The following is a 14,137-nucleotide window of genomic DNA, read 5'->3' on the forward strand; positions in this document are numbered from 1 at the left end:
GTACCATTTTGGAACCAAATGTTCAGCCCTAACAGCTAAAGGTGACCTACTTCTTTCCAAAGTCCAGTGATGGAAAGAATTAAGTAACTGGAATTAAGTAACAATAGCAAACTTTCAGAGTGTCCTACAATTTTGCTCTCTTTTATTCAAATTCTCCCTTTTTTCTCTTATAACAAAGCAAAACTGAATCCAACAGATCCAGCTGCCGGCAACTGGCAGCAGTTATATAGTCCTCAATTTCTTATTATCAGTAGCATCATAAAAACCCCATAGTCTATGAGAAAATCTCATAGCATCAAGCTATTGTTTCACAATAGTTTTTTGAAATAAATTAGATTGCATTTTATTTATGACCTTGGGCATAACTTCTAGGTGTAGCCTGTGGGTGGAGGGTATTAGGTTTGGTGGGTTTGAGAGATCATTTCTCCTTTTTTGCAGATGAATATGGTTCTGTTAACTTTATTGAGCCATGACCTCCAGCCTGTCCCGGAGTGGTTTTCAGCGGAGTGTGAAACAGATGGGAGCAAAACCACCTCTGAGTCCGAGGTCACAGTTTTCACTTGGATAAGGCCAGAGTGCCCACCTGGTGGACGAGTTTGTTATCTTGGAGTTTTCTTCATGAGTGAGTGGAGAGTGGAGCACGAGACTAACACATGGATTGATGTAGAGTCAGCAGTGATACAGATGGCGTACCGGTCTGTTGTGGTGAACAGAGAGCTGAGCATGAAAGCGAAGCTGCTGATTTACTGGTTGATCTACATTCCAACTTTCACCTTTGGCACTCTGGGAGTGATGGAAAGAATGAAATTGCTGATACAAGCAGGCTAAATTAGATTTCTTCATAGGGTGTGAGGCGCTCAGTCATTTGGGAAGGATTCAGAGTGGAACCTGCTACTCCTCCATGTCAAAAGAAGCTACTTGAGGTGGTTCGCGTATCTGATTTGGCTGCCTCTTGTGCGCCTCCTAGGTCAGGTGTTTCAGGGATATCTTAGCGAGATGAGGCCCCATGTTTGGCTCAGGACACGCTGGTGAGGTTACACCTATCGGCTGTCTTGGGAAACCCGTGGTCTCCACCAAGAGAGCTGAAGGACGTGGCAAGAGAGAGGGAGGTCTGAGGGAACTCAAGATCTCTATTCACTTCTGCCGTTGTCACCCAGAGCAACAAAAATACAGCCATATTTGTGTCATCACTGCGCCTTTGCGTGGAATTTGTACCAAAGGAAAACTTCACTTCATGTTTGATCTGAAACAAACCATGAGATTGCAGGCCTGCTTGTTTCCTGTTGAATCAGCTCTTTTGATGTGTTTACTTTTAAGACTAGGAGTAAATCTTTCTTTCCTAACCTCAGTTTCCAGGGGACCTCCAATGATGCACACTACCGTATCATTAACTTTGTGTCTTCTCTCTGTTCTGCTGTTTGTGTTTTTTTTCTTCTTGGTTCTTGCTTTCCGTAGCTCTCCACGTCAGAAACGGCATGTTTCTGATCTGTGGTTGGCCCAATCAGTGTGCCCAGTGTTTGTTTATTGTGCCTCAGTGCTTCTCTCTCCATTCTCCCCTCACCCAGACCGGATGAAGCAGACACCCGCTATCCCTAAGCCTTACTCTACTAGGAATAAAGAGTTTTCCTACTTTTGACAAGAACTGCTAATTTTTGTAAGGCCTTCCAATTTAAATTGCCCCAAAATAGCAGCTTTCAAGATTTGGTCTTACAGGAAAGCCTGAATGAAAGCAGTGGCTGCAGTAATAACATCTGGAAGAAAAGGAAGTCAGATGACATAATGTGACATAGTCATAGTGTTAAAAACTCCATGAAAGGAGGAGATAGGTTTTATTTTTCTCTTTCAGACCATCAGGTGCTTATTTTTTGTAACCCCAATAAAAGACGTAAAGACACATATACTGATTTCTTTTTCTTCAAAACCTATCCAAATGAAATTAGATTGGTAAAGGTGCAGTGTCGTTTTGGTAACTTCACACTAAAAGCATTCAGACTTCTGCCTTTCCAGTGTTCACAATGTCATCCACCATAAAGAGCAGTATATTTCCATTCATCATCCTATCTGGATGCATCCTATCTACTCTGAGCTGTACGGCAATCTCTTTTTGAATTGACCTGATTAACATTTGCCTGTAAAACCGGCTCTTTCTTTTCCTTGTAATCTGTGCTACCTGGCAAACGACAAGCTTTTACCCGTCCGTCTCAGGGTTGTTCATTTGTGTCTAAATATGGTTTTTTTCCTGCGCTTAAAACAAAACAAAACCCACCACAATATGAAACTTTTATAGAGAGAGAATTTTTTAAAAAGAAGCTAAAACAGAAGCTTGTTGTGAATGGCTGTCCCAAACAAAGAACAAATGATTTGTTTTCAAATTTATCTGAATTACTGCGGCCATAATTTCAAACTCAGCTGCACTCCCACACACATACACACACACATGCATTCACAGACTAAGTACACCGTAGAGACAAATTCCCCCTTGATCTTTCCCATGAACATGTCTCTCCGACTCAGGACTCCCTCGGCTCCCTCCGGGCCACGGTGAATGACTCTAACTATTTTCTCCACAACGAAAACCTCAAACACAACAACAGCAAGTTAGTCATCGCGACCTGCCATAACATCTTGATTTGTGTTATAGCGTGGGAGCTGCAACATGCACACACAACAGCGTTCTGCGCAGCACCTTTTGAGGGATCAACTAATCAGTTGTGCATGAAAAAGACTCCCGGTTTTGGAAGCTCCCTGCATCTCTCCCCAAAAAATGATTTATGAGGCCAAATCATTCACAGCACTCACTTCCTGTCAGTGAAATCTCCAGACGTTCTCTTCTGTTTTATACTGTCACGTCCCATCTAGATGGCTGCCTGTGGAATTTAGTGCACTGCTGGATTAGTCTTGTCCGCACATGTGTTTCGCTGCGGGAAGCTCTGTGCTGTTTGACTGTCCTCGTTCGCTTTCAACAGTTTTTCCCCCCTCTTTTTATGCACAGACTCACTTCGTGTTTTCTTTACATTTCTTAATCATCTCCTTTGGCAGTGAGTTAAGCATTCGTACTGACAGAAATACAGTGTTCTGTAAGACTTTCAGGCTCCTAAATTGTTCATACCCTTGGCTTTAACTTTGGCTTCATCAGTTGGCTTGACGACTTCCTTTCCGATGCTGCTGTGATATTTTATGGCCTTCTGGTCAGGCACTTGAAGATGCTGAAGCACTTGCGCAAGAGCAGACAGAAAAGACAGACAGAAAGGTAATATTTCAGTGACTTCAGTATTCGTCCTGTCTAAAAGATCCACTTTTGCTTTTCACATGCGAATTGACTGTTCACCTCCAAGTAGCGACATGCTCTGGTGGTATTTATTGATATGCAACAGCTTCTAAGCACCTAATTGGCTATTTTGGAACTCACCCGACCTGTGATGGCTCCCTCAGCTGCCAGCTCTCCTCCCAAAATGGCTGTCCCAACCACAAGCCTTCGGTTGGCCCAGCACTTTTCATAGAGCTCGGCTGTAAATCCTTTTTCTTTTCCCTTCTCTCTCCCTTGCCCTCTAACGTCTTCATTACCCAAGTTGTTTTGTCAGCACACCATTGGGTGTAACAGAATACCATACTGACCAACATTTAGGTCATTTCCTCCTCTTAAGAGCAGATATTGCTCCGCCGCAAAGGTAGCCGGATTGCCAGATTGGAGCCCTGGGTTGCCAGATTGGGGACCCGGCTAATCTAATTAGAGAGTGAGGGAAAGAGGCCCATGGGGCCCGCAGGACTGGGACTGTGGTGGAGCCAAGACTGGTTCCCCCTTTTGAAAAACTATGCACTGCAAAATACAATGTGGTAATGTCTGCGGGCCTAATTCTTCCGGAGGGGAGAGAGCTGGACTCTGTGCTGCAGACAGCCACATCCCTCGCTTCAGAGAGAAAGAAGGGGGGCAAAAAAGAAAGAGGGAGCAGAAGAAAGAGAGTCCGAGGATGATTTATGTCCTTCTCTACAGACGCAGAAATAAATCCAGGGAACCTAGTGGGGGGGGGGGGGGGCAGGCCGTAAAGCACGAGATCAATTCAGAGCTGGTTCCCTTTTCTGAAAAACCCCAAATGAGCTAAAATCTCCTCCCACGTCAAAGTCAATCGCTTTGTTTTATGTCATCAAGGCCTTTTATGATAGTGTTCCCATTCTTAAGGGTGGGGGCGTGGTCGCCTGTCTGTTGACATATGAGGTTCAGTATCTGGAGTGAACTCAGGGCTCACGAAGCTGATAATTAGGGTCTTCAGTGGTGAACGTGGTGATAGCTGCGTGGGAGGCCCCTTTAAAAGTGCACCTCTAATTTGAGCCGTAGAAGTTATTGGGGTTATTGCTCCTCGCTTCACCTCCAGCTCTCAGCGGTGTGTGTGTGTAGCCTGCAAGGTGTCTTAGATGTCACTCACGTTTTTATGCATGCGCACGCACACACTCACATGTGCGTGCACCTCCAGGTGGCTGAGCGCTGCGCATATATTTCACACCCACTCTTCTACGATCAATTTCACCTCCTTGCATGCGTCCAGTTAAGTGTGCAACTTTTACAAGTGGGAGAGGGATCAGTTTTCAACTCCCCCAGAAATCCCAGCTTCTTTCCATCTCTATTAAATGGAACTGATGTTGACCAGTAAAATGATCGCTATGCTTATATGTGACCCCTTGAATCTGTCTACAGCACAGAGGCAAAACGCAGCCAGAACATTTCCAAAAGGTAGAATTAAACAAGTGTATATAGACAAATTAAGTCAAGATTTTCTTATTTTGCTAAACAGTCTCACTCACAGTTACAAAGAAATGTCATAAAATAAAATGTACTCAGTGGTGCAAATATGCTTTGGTACAAGTGAATTCAAAAAAAGAAACACAACAAAAATTAAATGGTATGATATTGTTTAAAATATTAAATAGCAGCAACACTGTAATACAATTTTAAGGACAACATTGAACTGCTTGTGGATTTCTTTTAACATCACTTGTTTAATCAGCAAAACTGAATTTTGAGGAGACTTTAAAGAATAAAAATAAGAAATGAATAATAACATCGGACCCGTAACAGAATAACAGAACATTTTTATAGTCAGCTGAGTTTTTTATCTTTCCTTGCAAAGGCTGCATGATTCAACAATAAACAAACAAACTACAGAAAAAAAAAAGTAAATAATATTATGAATAAAGGCTTTACACTTTTCTTTTACCTCAATCATTTGTTATTATTTATCTCTTTAGATGTTACATTTTTTGCTTTACTTTGGACTTGTGTCCTGTATTTGATCAAACTTTATATAATACGTAGGTTAATAGCCTAATATTATGAACTCATTTTCTTTATTACTTCATTTTTTTTAAACCTTTCTGTCTATATTTCTTTTTAATCGCTTCTTAAATGAATCAATCATTTTCACTTCAATCTACATGTAAAGTTCTTGATTGAATGAGCTTTTTAATCTTTGTCTCAACAGCCTGGCTGTACACAATGATATATTTCTGTTTCCACTTTCAGAAGTGTGCGATCAACCTCACACAAGGTGCCTCCAAGACCTACCAAACCTTATGATTATTGATGCACATTGGCCAGTTCAAGCCTTAAACCAGAAAAAACAAAGGACAAAAGGATGTACAAAACCACTTTTGAGATTTTGCAGTCATGTGACCTTGAACTTGTATGTCAACATAAGGTCAGCTTAGGACTAGTAAGGCCACAGCTACGCAGGCCTAGAGACTGGTCATTGACACCGGTCATTATGGAAATTTGTATTCCCAAACCAGTTGGTAAAAACCTCCTCGGGACAGCTTTGGTCGCTAGCAGCCACTGCTACACAAACCAGAAACACAGACTTTTATTTCAAAGTGCAAGCTGCAACTTTTGAAAACAGTTGACATCAATGCTTAGGCACAACTTTTATTTTGAAGGCATGAACATTACCCGTCATTGATGAGAGTTTGCAGAAAAATCAGTATTTTCCATGCAAACTGCAGGTGACTATGGCAACCTGCCAGCGACCGAAACAATCGTAAGGAGGTTTTTGGTGCAGCAGTCAGATTTACAGGAACCACTTGCTAACCAGCTGGGAAATACATCCTCGTAATGGCGAACAGCTCTCAGATATGCGACTTAGCTCTAGAGCTGGCTATTCCTGACAAGTTGATAGGCTATCAGATCCAGTATAAATGATGTATAATTAACTGAATACATTTAGTTCATTGGTTAAAGCTTCAACCTTGCTCACGTTCTGGGGATTTTCACGACTAAGATGGTTAACGTGTGATTTAGGGTTTAAATAAATAGCAAATGTTTTGCATAACATTTTCATACAACGTTGAGTCAAATGAGCTGATATCCATCATGCCACACAGCAGACTAAATAATTTGGCACTAGCTGTCATATGACACAACTAAAGAGTCAGAAGTCTTTCTCAGGAGTTGATAGAGACCAAAAGACGGTCACAAGAAAGCTGAATAATTGACTTGGATTCATCAAGTGGCTCCAAACTAAGGCTAATTGTTCCTTTTGTCTGGTGGTTATGTTAAAAGGCGACCATTCACTAATGTGACAGAAGCGGCAAACACTAATAGTGCTGTTTCAATAGAATATGTTTAACTCAGCTGAATTATCAGTGGTTTTCATTTTTAAACAGGAAAAATCATTGTGCAAAATTTTGTTTACCCCATACGTTTCCCCAGAGCTTTGATTTTGTCACCATGGAAAAAAACGAAGAAAAAAACAGAACATGCCCCTTTTCAAACAGTAAAAAATATTTTGAGTACATTTCACAAACTGTGATTAAAATGATGAATCGATTCCTCAGAACAAATCGCAAACATGCTCCTTTCTGATATTATTATAAACCACACATATCCATTGGTTATGTGTGGAAGCTTTCAGTTTACAGTGGGCTGAACATTAATTTCCCTCATTATAATATAATCGCAGGGATCCCAGAGGAAAACATTTTTTGCTGCAACACAGTTTCTGGCACAACAGCCTGTCTTCCTCTCTCCTTCTTTCTCACACGTTGTAAGTCCTGGACCAAACCCCCTCATCACTCCTCCTCTCAATCTCTCTGACGTTGACTGATTGTGCTTTGTTGTGATTAAAGCGGCCAGATGCTCTGGAGAAACTGGCCAAAACCCCCGTAAACTCACAGCTCTCTTTCTATGCCTGCTCTTTCTTGTGGAGAGCAGCAGGAATGTCGGCCATCTTCCCATCAGCACGGGATGCCACAACACGCTCGCTTTTAAGAGCGTGTTTACAGTGAAACGTTCCGCTGATGTGGGATAGATTTATTACTTATTTACTCTCTGGCTTGGCCCGGCTTTTTGTTGGTCCCACTTCTGATCACTTTCGATGCCTCACGCCAGACCACGAAGTGATGGTGGCATGTAAACACATCCCAGGAGAACTAGAATCAAGGAATGTGTATGTTAGTGTTTGTGTGGGTGTGAGATTGAGGCAGGGAATCAGTGCAAATATATCCATGCAACGTGTGAGTGAGCGCTTGTGCACTTTTCATTATTTGTTAATTCATAAATCTGCGCGCCGGTGTGCGTTTGCACATGCACTTGTGCTTTTGTCGTTAAACTTTGTGTGTGTTCCTGCAAGTTTGAGTGTGAATGTGTGCGATCTGCCTCCCACTCAGCGCTCCCTAATTAGTCGGATGTAATCAGCGCTTTATAAAGGATCAATCAGGTGGAAGATAAACATGGCATGGTTGTGTAACACACTTCATTAGGAGAGAAAATGGAGCCTGTGATCACACAAACAGCTGCACTTTGTGATATTTCTAATGTTCATTTAACTTTCACACTCTGGTTCTGGGGTGAAAATTTTAGCAATTTTCCTAATAGACTGTCTATAATAATAGTTTTGCTTCATTATAAACTGGGTCGTATGTTGTGTTTTCATAGTTTTGGAAACATGGTTTAACAGGAAAAGAAACACAAACAGACAATCAGGTATGTTGTAATGAATCCAAGTTTAGCTAGAATATCTAAACCACATTTTAACCACATTTGGAGACAGAACAAAAGCAACTGCACTTGTCAGTACGGTCATTCCTTATTATAATACATGATCGTGAAGCAGGAAGTTGGTCTGTAAACTAGGATGGATGTTTACATTGGATAGTTTGGGTAATAATTTAACTGTCCGCCTTTGTTTTTTGCTTTCAGATATGTTTGGTTAACTTTGACGTTTGTCTAACTATCTGACTTTTTGTGTTTCTTTGTTGTTGTATTGTTGGACTTCTTTTTGGCCATGTTCCACGATAACATATATCTGTAAATGACAGGGTAAGTAATCAATAGGAATGGAGACATAAACTAGAAAATTTATAGTGACTTTGTTGCATGAATCTAACCACACAAGTGAGGCGAACCTAGCTCTCGGGTGTTGGAGTTGTGCGTTTTGTATGCCAGCCGTCCGCGCCAACCAAGCCCTTAAAGTTTGATAGTCAAAAGAAGATTGTTTCAATCTACGGCAACATAGCGGGCCTCGGTGACGACAGTGATGACATCTGTTAAGTCGGACACAGCATAAACATGAGGAGCTGGGGTAGCGGTGCAAAGCGGCCTGCAAATGAGCAGAAACGGCTGGTAGGTGCCTTAATATAATAATAGTGTCTATTAACTGGATGCAGATCATTTGAGCCATCAGCTGATGTAGAGTGCCCATTTTTTGTGGGGTAGGTAACCTGTCTCTGTGTTGCCCACACTCAAGATTGGATAGCAAACTGATTATGATATCATGTTTTTAGTAAAGGGTTGTAGTTCCCCATCCGTCCATTTCAAGTCAAAATGTCTGTGATAATTAAGTTGAGTCAGAGCAACATTTGAAAAAAGGGAGGACTAACTTCAACTATGGTTTTCTGCATGACAGCCTCTCACTTAACTGAGTTTTGCAGGCATTCACACAACGGTCGAGTCAAACTGCACTGACTTGACTCTTTTCTTTTTCAGCTGTTCTGTTTGCTGCTGTACTAATGCTCATTATTCACTTATAAATCTTTGGCTGTCAAACATATCATCTCAGATTAGACTCTAGAATACGTTCATGATTGACTCAGTGACTGCAATGTGCCCCAGTCGTCATCATCATCATCATCATCATATGAGGTGTTTGTGTTGATAGGCAGCCTATCAGCTAATATACTGATAGCTTTCACCAGATGTGACGCTGTGCTTTATGTCCAGATATCTCCAGTTTGGTGTTGTGTGCCCAAAGGACATTGTTCCAGAAGTCTTTTGGTTTGTTCAGATGTCACTTTGCAAATCTAAGATGTATTGCTATGTTCTTCTTAGAGAGAAAAGGGCTTTATGTCATGAACTTTAACATTTAGCATGCCAAGTGAGGCCTGTAGAATCTGAGCTGTAGCTCTGGGTTTTTTGCAGTTTCTCTGAGGATTGCACAGTCTGACCTTGGGGTGAAGTATCAGGGACATCCACTCTTGGGAAGACTGGCAACTGTCTTGAATGTTTTCCACTCGTGAATAATCTTTTTTCCCCTCTAGACTTCAAATTCTTGGAAATTTAAACCTTTCCCAGATTGACGAGAAGCAAAAAGCCATACACCTGAATGCTCCAGACCAGCAAAATGCCAAACCTTCTGCTTTTATAGAGCCAGTCACACGCATGCTCATGATCAATTAATGAAGATGCATGTGCATCAGCAACCAGCTGCTATGTCTCTTCTTAATTTCCATGGAAACAGTGAGAGTGTACTTCACTTCACATGCAAAGTCAGGTGAACATTTGTTTTCACATTGCATTTAGCACGCTTTTTCATCCATATGGTGTCTTATGGTGTATTAGCACATTATCCTCACAGTGTTAGTAAAGTCTATCTTGCATGTGTCGTGTGCACCAACATGTAATCTGTACCTCCTCTCTGTGTTTGCACTGTAATAATTTGGTCTTTGTAGAATGTAGCGGAATTTTGGACAAATTGCTGAGAAAGTTATCTGGTGATGGACAAGTAAAAATAAACAGTTACCTCAAAGGGAATTCATTGTATGCAGCTGTTTGTATACTTGGCAAATAGCTGTGAAGCATGCAGCAAACACACATAATGAATTTTAAACTACAGAGTTTATTTATTCAGAGTTTATTTATTCATTTCACAGAACATCCAAAATTACAGTAACAGTGAGTTTTTGTTCAAGACCAGTCTTTATCCAAATGTCCAATTCTGTCACAGTGATGGGATTTTTCTTTTTAGGCAAAACCTTGATGGTTTTGCAGTGGTTTGCAGGATCATTGTCAGGTCACGGTGGCCGAGGCATTTTACACCCACTGCTTTTAATTTCAGTGTGACTTGTGAACCGTTTTATTTTTCTTGTTACACTTTCTCGACATTGCAGCTTTAAAAATAGAGACGTAAATCAATTTTATGGAAAACTATCTGGGATCCAAAGTGGCAGGCTTCCCACTCTGGTTCCTGAGTGAGTCTGTTGCTTCAGACCGACAACATCCCCATTGTTTCCTGCCGGATGATGAACTGCAGTAACGCAACTGTCAAACCCCAGGTGTTGTTCTCTTCTTCTCTCCCTTTCTGTCTCTCCTCTCCTTTTCACCATTTTCTATCTTAGTATGGAGTCATTTTAAGCTTTGTGTAATCACATTTTGCACAAGCGCGCAACATTTTCTGTCTCAAATGTCCTACAAAATATCTGCAGGGAGTATATGTAGTTATCATCACCAGTGAATCATGAAATAATGCTCTGTATTGATGTTTCTGCCTCTCACTTTCTGGCTCATTTTGTTTTGGAAAACAGCAACATGAAATCCCTTTTTGTCCCCCTCAAGCTACTCCTCAAGCTATCAAGCTGACATGGTCAATACTGCAGGACAACAAAGCATGAACACCCTCAGAATGCATGTAAAGTGTATAACGGGTAATTATGGTTGGTGAAGGCTTGCAGCTAGCTACAGGCTGTTGCACCTGTCTAAGTTGAACCAGCTCACAGTGGAAGGTGGAGAAAAAGCAGAAAGAGAAACTGTTAAAATGTGTGTGTTCCCCTCTGTGCAGCCCTATGTTGTGATACCAAATGCACTGGAACATAAATTATAGGAAATCGCTGGAACAAGGTGACCGCACCCTGCCTGTTCTCATTCATTCTCACACTGTAGTGAGCAAAAAGCGAGCTGTAGTGAGGTAGGTAACTCACTCTCTGCTTGTCACTTATGGACGCTTGAACTTTAAAGGATCCCTAGGCATCCCATTTAAATTTGATGGGTACTGATTATTTTTCATCCTGTAGGTTTAATGTTGTGAAGGGCCACACTTTAACTCAACCAATCAAACTAACCAAGTATTTTGTGATACCTAAACATAAACGGCAAGTGATGACAAAAGCAAAAAGCAGTGAAATGAAGTGCAAAACACAAATCATGGTCGCTTAACTCACCAACATTTATCTTAGCCCACATCCACCCCTCTAACAACTGTGCAGGCTGCACCAGACAATGGACTTCAAAGAAGTATAACAGGAATCACTACTCAGCCATCCAGCTGTCTGTGTCCGAGTCCACAACAGAGTAAAATCAAGGCTTAATGTAAATAGACCCAGTATCTTTTAGTGTCTACATTTGGCAGAGCACTAATTAACATCTTCTTAGTTTCCCTACAACACCAGGAGCATCTAACAGGATGGCAGAATTTGATGCCCCAGGATTAGAAAGTGTTGCCAAGGGCTTAGTGGAAAACTTAGTGTACTGTCACATTTCACTTGAATTCTACAAAACTCTTTCCAAGACTTGGGCCCAAACAGGATTGTGTTCCAATGGCTGGTTTCATTTTTGGACCTGGCTCCCTGTCTGCAAAATACCAGAATTTATTAGGCTCAGATGCCACTGAGGCAGACTTTTTATCTCTCAAGCAAACAAAGTGTAAACAAAGGCCATGCAATGTTAACAGCATTTCATTAGACAAACGATGACTCTTGTTTTTAAAATGACAAACGTTATAGAGGATAATTAGTATCATGTTACTGCTATAACAACTACACTGAAATAAATATTTGCTGTTCAGTGTACTATCTTCAAGCTGATGACTGAATTCTTCCAAAGACTCACAGAGATTGTAAAGAAACGATTAGCTGATTGTGGTTTGTGACACAACAAATAAAGAAAGGTCCTTTTTAAGTTTTAAGAGCGGCTATGATGTAGCAGCTTTAAATCAACAAAAAAGCATGTGAACAGTGTGTGAGCATACAATAAAATAACTGCTAAATAATTTGCAAATATTGTACGACAAAAAGTTTATTAATCAGCCCTGCCTTCAAAGGTGAAAAAAGGTGACGTATGAGTCTGCATGAGGTGCCAGGAGATTACTTTAAAAGGAGAAAGACAGACGATTATGAGCCAACATATATTTCCAACACAGCATTTAGTTTATGTATGACTTTAAATTTAGATGAAATAGGTGTAATTGATAATTATGTAATCCTTACTATTCCTCACTAGAGGTCAAAGTTGTTATACTTCTGTATTACAGCAGGTTTGTGCTCAGAGTAGGTATTATTATCTTTAGAGATATATACCATATTACTGTTGAGTGTAGTCCTTCAGTGCACATTAAACATTGCAGTTCCTATGCGGTCATGGTTGGTCTCTTGCATTCCAACAGGAAGTCCCTCCTCCTCCTCCGCCTCCTCCTTTTGTTTTAATGAAGCCCCTGGGAGGTTCTGGAAAGCCCTGGAACTGAATGCAGTCCATCCCGTCCAAACCGCCGCCTCCTCTTCAGTCCCAGCGAGCTTGGACCAAACCCTGCACTACCTCCTGCACACTACCCTGTTTCCACAGCAACTGCAAACAGGACGAGGACAGGGTCCTGTTGAATACAGGACTATGATTTCAACAGATGTCACGACACGCAGGCAACAGAAAGGCTCAGCTCTGGTCAGTTTATAGCGTGACTCCCCATGGAAACGATCCACGGGCAACACATTTTATATATTATCAGGGTTTCTTTTATGGGTCATCATTTTTAATAGGGCAAAACATGAAGAGGACCTCAGCTGGCTTAAAGTGTCACCACATAAAATTCAGGAAATCGATGCTACGCTGTATGACAACCTATTTAACCCTGCTGGTATTTGCACCCTTACAGCATGCCTCTGTATCCTCCTATTGTCCTGGCCATGCGTCATGTCCACAAAGCTAAAAGGCTGTTTCTCCAGTCTCTTGATTGGGCGACGACTTGGGATTGTTCTGGACCACAGTCAGGGGAAATGCTTGGGAACTCCACTTCCCAGCGTGAGAGGAGACCGAGAGCAGAACGGCTCCCGGGAGGCTCAGCCAGTGACCCCTCTGAGTGCAAAATATGCAGAGGTCACGGGGTTTCTATTGGGCAAGAGTTAAATCAGACTGACACCGAGCAGCAATAACCCTTGACTCAAGAGCTGCTGGGGAGACACGCTATTTATTTGCAGGCAGATAAATGTCAAGCAAACAGTGTTGAATTTTTAAACATGCCTTCAGCAGAAAACAATCTGTGATGTAAACTGAGCAGAGTGAGGAATTTCAGCTCAGTCAGAACACGGAGAGGAGATGCCAGAGGAGGAACGTTTTATATCTCTTCACAATCATCTAACAATTTGCACTTTTAGTGATTGGCAACCTTCACATAAATATTGTATTATAAAAGATCTAATCCAATACATCAAATATATAGTGGAATAAGCCAACGTTTACTTTTAAAATATGGGTTTAAGATTAGGCTTATGATCACATTTTAATTTCACTGATATTATTGTGACAGAGACGACAAGCTCTCACATGCTGAAATATGTAGTAATTATAATGTTTCAGTCTATCTAAACTTCAGTGTCTTCAACAGACACTGGACATGTTGCCTACAGTGGCAGGTATCTATATAAATAATGAAAGTAGGATACAGACTAGAATATTTCAACAGTTCCATTCAGGATCAGAACTGAAGAAGCTTCCTGGATGAGAGGTGAAACGTCTTCAAGCAACTTAAAGAAGTCCAGACGCTTTAATGATCGTTATACCCAAAATACAATGAAATTATGTGCTGGGCCATTCAGTGTAAAGAAAAACAAGGAAAGCAATTCAAAAAAACTGAAAACATAAACGAAAGAGAAAAGAAATGTCAGCCAGCTT

General features: G+C 41.2%; 1 long non-coding RNA gene across 1 annotated transcript; it reads right to left on the bottom strand.

Moving 5' to 3' along the window:
- Positions 1 to 1,432: 1,432 nt before the first annotated feature.
- Positions 1,433 to 4,333, bottom strand: LOC120733032. Its single transcript, XR_005695730.1, has 2 exons — positions 3,410 to 4,333; positions 1,433 to 3,206 (listed from the first exon to the last, which is right to left on the bottom strand). It is a non-coding gene; the product is annotated as an uncharacterized LOC120733032 (long non-coding RNA).
- Positions 4,334 to 14,137: the final 9,804 nt, after the last annotated feature.

Source organism: Simochromis diagramma, unplaced genomic scaffold (assembly GCF_900408965.1).
Source record: "Simochromis diagramma unplaced genomic scaffold, fSimDia1.1 OVJJ01000361.1, whole genome shotgun sequence".
In the NCBI taxonomy this organism is placed as follows: domain Eukaryota; kingdom Metazoa; phylum Chordata; class Actinopteri; order Cichliformes; family Cichlidae; genus Simochromis; species Simochromis diagramma.